Genomic DNA, 6,000 nt, shown 5'->3' on the forward strand with positions numbered 1-6,000 from the left:
TTCAGTGGTGACTGGGGTGGAGACAAAGGTTTCTGGGATAGTTTTTAGGCCTGTATGTAGAGATGAAGAGCGGTGCCAGAGCCCAGTGCAGAGCCCAGAGGACAGCTCTGCAGGGGGGAAACTACCCCAAAATCACAACCCTGCCGGCAGCGCTCGGATCAGGTCATTGGGAAACACACACGACTTGTTCATAGCTGGTTCTGTGTCAATCCGCATTGCTCTTGGCCAAATTGCACCCTTCAGCAAGGCAGGGGGGGTCCCGGTGGGGGCCCCAGCCTGGCACAGCTGTGGTGGCGGCCCTCAGAGCTGAGGTCACTCCCCGGTGCTCAGGGAATCCATGAGGATCTGGAAAGGCCCTTTGGGCTCCAAAATTGGGAGCAGTGCCATGACTTTGCTGCCCTGCATTACCTGCTTGGCCTCTGCGGGGATCCCCTCCTGGGGACTCCCTCTCCCAGCCTAGGTGCCGACACAGCGTGGCCGGCCACCCTGCCCCATGGCTGACGATAGGCACCGCCAGTGCACCCGCACCTGCTAATTAATTGCCATTTAGCAGGAGCTGCGAGATGTACGTGCGAAATATTGGTCACGTCTGCAGCCTGGCTTCCCGTCGGACGGCTCCGGGGTGTGCAGGCAGGCACGGGAGGAGCACACCGCTGCCCATCGCCCACCGTGCCTTTCTGGTGGGGCTGCAGCCCCCGTAGCGGGTGTGTGTGTGTGTGTGTGTGTGTGCTGCTCCAGCTCCACGCTGCAGAGGGAAGCAGGGCATCCATCACCCATTCCCACACAGGGTGCAAGTAGGCTCATTCAGCACTTTAATTGCTCGGTTTATCGGGTACGCTTCCAGAGACACGCTGTCACTAAACAAAATAGAGTCATTTAGTTGTGACCAGTAAAATCACAGTCAAATGATAGCGAGCATCTCACCAGCCAACCTACACCGGTAACTGCTGCATATAAAACCTTTTTAACTGACCTCTGTTTGCGTTACAAAGATCAGGCAGTAAACCCGAGACTGGTTTTGTTTTACAAGCAGCAGAAAAGGGGAGGGAAGCGCCCCCCCCCCCCCCCCCCCCCGCCCCGGGCCCGGCTCCTGCACGCCTGGCACAGCATGGTCAGCCGGTGGCCACAGCCCAGCTGTGCGCTGGCGGGCTCAGTCTGTGCCACAGACATGGGTCCCACCGCTCCATGCCATCCTGCGAGCCAAGCTCTCGGCTCCGGAACGGGAGGGATAGGGCAAAACCCGGCTCATGCCACAGCTCCCTTCACCCCGAGCGTTAATAACCTTGATAATTAAATCTCGACTCACCCCACCAAGGCTGCACTCCTCTGGGTGGGTGAAACTGAGCAGGCAGCAGTTCGTCACAGGTGGGGGTTTCCCCAGACTTGTGCTGTAACTAATTGGTGTGATGGGGAATTAGCTGTGCTCATTTGCCTTTTCTGCTGTAGAAGTTTACTGGAAAAAATGACCAGCGTGTCATGACTCCAGTGTCTAAAGATGCAGTAGTTGTGGGTGGGCTCCCACCCCAGGGGTGCCACGCTGTCCTGGCACAGGGCAGGGAGAGCCAGCGCAGTGCCAGCTGGGATGGAGCACTGTAAAGATCCCCATGTACCCGTGCTTTATGGTCCTCTCCCACGTTCCAGCGGAAATGTGAAATATTTTGTGATGATGACTTTTTATAACAAGAACAAGAGTGGGGATGATTACCCTTTGTGATTATCTAGGGGAACAGTTTGTACCTCTCAGGATTCATTATGTAAACTTGGGTGAGAAGGTCTTAAAACCCAAGGGAGGAAGGTACCATAGCAAAAGCTGCCGTGAAAACAAACATGATTCACCGTGGCTCTGGCCAGCACCTGCACCCAGCCACGCTTCACGGTGATCACAGCTCCACTGGGACTGCAGCATGTTTTAAACTGCAGGTGAATAAATCTAGTGAACGCACCCGTTTTTCCATCTCTAGAAACATATTTGTACAAAATGCATGAGTGGAAGGAGACGAGTGATCCCATAGCTTCTTCATGGGCTTCTTCAGCTGCCTGGAGTTTGCTCTCAGGTGGGCAGGAGGCAGGCAGGTTGGGGATGACACTGGTTTGTGTCACTTGGCCTGGCAGAGGCTTTGCTGGTGAGTGTCCCGTCTTGTGCTTCATGTCCTGCTGCTTTTGGGAACAGCACCTGATGGCAAGGCTACTAGGACGAAAATGACATCAGGGGTGGCGTGGGGCATGGTGCTGGGGGGAGCATGCGTGGGAAGCTGCGCAGGGCTGGCAGCCTACCTGCATGTCCAGCAGCGCAGGGATGTGGCTCCCACCCAGCTCCCTCTGGAAGGGAAACTGACGCAGGAGCATAAGACAGGGAAAGATGAGGCAGTGCAGGAGTGTTACAGGAAAGTGCCAGAGCATGGGTGATGATACAAGAGAGGACAAAACCCCAGGAACACATTGTCTGCGGCCTCGAGGGTGGGTGTGTTTCCCTGTTTATACCTCAGGCTGTGTTGCAACCGGGCTGGGGAGCAGGCACGGCTGCTGGGGTCAGCGCCCCAAGCCCGCGGCTGCTCCTGCCTTGGCCGAAGGGAAGAGCCTGGGTGCAGCGTGGCCGTGGCTGGCTGCTGCAGGAACTCGCCGCACGGCATTCCGCCCTGAGCAGTGGGGGCCGCCGGCAGAGCCCCTGCCCACCACCACCCCCGCCCCCCAGTCTCCGGGGCTGGGGCACCCTGAGCCCCCACTGTACTGCAGAAGGATCAGTGGGATGAATGGAGTGCCCTCTCATGTGCTTTGGAGTAGAATGAGGGGATGATTGGGATGTGGGAGAAGAGCCTTTGCATTTTGGAAGAAGGGGGACAGATGGGGAAAGAGATTTCATACAAAACCCCAAGGGATCAGGTTGCCCTTGCTGCCAGAAAGCATCATTCCCAAGGGAAAAGCTGCTTGGGAGCGATGCGGCTGGGTAATTGTGCTGTTGTTTCAGAAAGCATCGAACCCCCTGTGCATGCGGTGCTGAGAGCTGCAGAGCAGTGCTCATTTTGGGAGCGACGGTGCGGCCGCGGGCCAGCCAGCACAGCCTCACACCTGGCAGCCCCTGCCTGGCAAGTGACCAGCACATCTTGGTGTGGGGCTGGTGGGGTCGGGCGGGCGAGTGGGCAGAGCTGGGTGGGCGCTCGTGGGTGTCTGGCAGAGGAGAGGGCTGGTGCTGGGGCTGCCCTCGGAGCAGCGTGGCACTGAGTTGCTGGCACGGTGTGGGGTACCAGGAGACATGGCAAGCAGCGGGGACCGCCAGGACCAGCGCTGCCCCACAACCATAGTGGCAGCTCCAGGTTCCCCCTGCACACAGGGAAGTCTGGTTTCTCGGACAGGATTGCCCAGCCTGGCCTGGGATTTCTTCTCTCCTTCCCCTCCTCAGCCATCGGTCACACTCACCCTGACTCTCACTCTTCCCAGGGTTCATCAGCCGCGACCAGTGCCACTTGCCCAGCCCTGCTGACAGTGTTACCCACATGTGCCGGCAGAGGTGTGGGGAACTGGCGATGACTCCGCACCTCCCGGTCCATCCAGTTCACAGGGAGATGCTGGCGTCGGGATTAGTGCCGGAGCTGTGCCATGGCATGTCACTGCAGAGGGCAGCTTCTGCAGTTGTGGGTCTGCCTCTGACTCATGCTTGCCTGAAACCACTCAGGCACTGCCATGGCTTGGGCCTGTGCTGGGGATGCTCTGGCTCCTGGCAGCCCTCCTGGGGCTGAGGCTGCTTGAAAACGCTTCTGCAAAGGCACAGACTGGGGTGGTGGGGATGGCTCAGACCTGGCATCTGCTGTGGGGCACTGCCCCAGCTCCAGCCACGTGGTGCTCACCGCTGCGGTGTCACCCCGGATGGGCAGTGGGATTTTCAAACCAAGGCATCGATTTTGTACAATAAAGTACCCACCTGCTGGCACCCTCTGTATCACACACCTGGCCACCGCAGCCCCCCGAGCCGGTTTGAGCCCCAGGAGCAGTGCTGTGCGGAGGCTCTGCCCGCAGCTCCAAGCAGAGGGAAGACCCCGCTGCGTGTCGAGAACGCCTGGTGCTTTAGTGTGTCACTGGTGGGCCATGGGGTCTGGTGGCAGCTGCGGCTGCTGCTGGTGGGCTAGCACTGATTTCCTGGCCCGTGGGGCTTCGGGTGAGTGGGAGGCACGGGTGGGCTCTCGCAAGGCAGAGCCCCTCACTTGGGTGTTTCCCGGGAGGTCTGACGGGAGAGCACAGCAGCAGCAGAGCTGCCATAGCCCTGCGAGCTCCTTCATGGGTGTCTCAAGAGAAGTCTCTGGATAGTTACAGAGCTGGCTCACCCTGCCCTGAAGGTGAAAGGGTAAAATTAAGACATCCACAGTCTCCAGTCCTGCCCCTGCTGCCCCAGAGCTGCGCCTTATTGCAGGGCACAAGGGAGGCTGTGAGCCTGGAATGGTTTTCCATAGGCATGTGCTGGAGATGCCTTTTCCCAGCTCAGCCCCATTTACATTAATGAGGCATTTAACTCCCAAACCTGTTTGTGGACCACTGCAAAGTCATCCTGCCCGGGCAGGGGCTGGGCAGCCTTTAACCCCGTGGGTGCTGCCCTGCTGCATCTGCTGGGAGCAGCTTTGGGCAGCCATCCCTTCATGCCGAGGGTGGCTGGAGTCACCCTCCTGGCTGCCATCCCCGGGGCTGCTGTCCCCATGGGGCTGCCCTGGCCTGCTGGTGTTGGGATGGTGTCGGGCTGGGTCTCAGATGTGGACTTATTGTTCATTGTCACATCCTGGACAGGTTTTTCATCCCAGTTGACTGGGAGGTTTGATGCTCCCATTTTTGTCTGGATTAGGAGGTGAAATTCTGTCTGACAGGGAAACCACAAATCCTCCCTGTGTTTGGCCTCCCTGTCCTTGAGTCACTTTTGTGCTGCCTGTTCATGCCAAGCAGTGAAACAAGCAGAGTCAGGGTGAGAGTCTTGCTTTCCACCCAGGAAAAGCCTTTGCCCAGCAGTTTTCATTCTCAAAAGTACTTAAGCAGCAAGTCCCACTACTGCAACCGGAGTTTGCAGAGCTGCCCCTCTCTTCACGATTTTCACAGCAGGTGTGTGCACCCGTGTGCCAAAGCAGCTGGGAGCACTGGGAAAGCCACCAGCAGGCGAGGCCAGCAGCAGGACTGGTGCGTGCTCTGTGCTTCCACCAAAGCTTGGACAAACAAGTCTCCAAACTGTTTGAAGGGGCAGGACAACCTGTGCAGCCTTTGCAGTGCTCCCCTGGGGGGTGGCGGTGGGTCAGGGCAGAAACCACAGAAATCAGATGCTCACAGGCAAAACAGCTGAGCTGTTTGCCTTAGGGTGGGCTGGACAGATTTTTTGGAAAAAAACTCCCAAATTTGGTCCATGCTCCAAAGGCTGTTATGGGGTAATTGTGTATTAAGCGAAGCAAAGCTGGTGCTGGGCATGGCCAGCAGACTCCATGCCACGGTGCACAGAGGTGCCCGTTTCCCAGCAGGACGGAGAAGGACTGGCAGGCTCCCTGTGTTTGCAAACCCCGTTTCTGTCTGGGCATCACCCACTGGGAGAGGCACCTTCTCTGTGCAGCTGGATTTTCCTCCTCCTCAGCAGCCTCCCCCTGCTCGGCAGCTCCTCCATCACCCCACACTTTTCCTGTCCTGGCAGTGGCTACTGCCGGGAGCTGCAGAAGAGCTGAGCGAGGTTCTCCCACTGCACCTCCTCTCCTCCAAAGGGCCGGTCCTGGCATGCAGACACCTTTCCCGGTGAGTCACTGGCACCTGCCTGCTGCAGGTTTGTTTCAACACCCCTCCCCAGCCTGGCTTTCGCCCTGGTGCAGAGGCAGCACAGTGCCTGCGATGCTGCCTGCACCTTCACCATGTTTTTGGGTACCCTGCAGTGCCATGAAGCCAAAGCTGTGGGTTTGTGGGGCTGGGGGCATCGTCAACCCCACCTGAGAGGCTGCACGCTGTGGCCACGGCCAGGTCTGGTAGGGAGAGGCAGGTCTATCCCAGGGC

This window comes from Falco naumanni, chromosome 4 (assembly GCF_017639655.2).
Source record: "Falco naumanni isolate bFalNau1 chromosome 4, bFalNau1.pat, whole genome shotgun sequence".
Taxonomy (NCBI): Eukaryota; Metazoa; Chordata; class Aves; order Falconiformes; family Falconidae; genus Falco; species Falco naumanni.